We start from the raw sequence: 471 nt of genomic DNA, 5'->3' as shown, positions 1-471 counted from the left end.
ACTCCCTAACATACAGAGCTACCCCACCGATGCCATGGTCCTCCTGGCTCACACACCAGTTGTGCAGATCTCAGGGCAGGGAGGAAATCTGCTCCAGCAGCTTGGCTTTGTGGGGCTGAGGAGGGCTCGGTGTCCAGGGTTGGACCCGTGCCCCTCTGCAAGAGGGGCTGACATAGTGTGTGGGTAGTGTGTGATCTTGTCTCTCCATGTGGTCCACCATGCGAGCATGGAAGAGACACCATCCCAGCAGTGCAGGTGGCTCCGACACACCCCGGGGCCCATGGCACTCCAGCGGCCATGAGTTGGATGTGCAGGACACTGCGGGGGCCGTGGGCCGTCTGTGACCTGGAGGACGCACACCATCTCTTATACTGCCCGTTGCCAAATGGGTTCACCAGCAAATCCCCCACTCCTGGCCAGGCATCAGCTCCTGGGCTTGCATGGCTCTGGTGGGCTCAGCCCGGTGCAGCA

This window comes from Fulmarus glacialis, unplaced genomic scaffold (assembly GCF_000690835.1).
Source record: "Fulmarus glacialis isolate BGI_N327 unplaced genomic scaffold, ASM69083v1 scaffold1566, whole genome shotgun sequence".
NCBI classification, from domain to species: Eukaryota; Metazoa; Chordata; class Aves; order Procellariiformes; family Procellariidae; genus Fulmarus; species Fulmarus glacialis.
The sequence above is the reverse complement of the archived record's forward strand: the minus strand, read 5'-3'. Positions refer to the sequence as shown.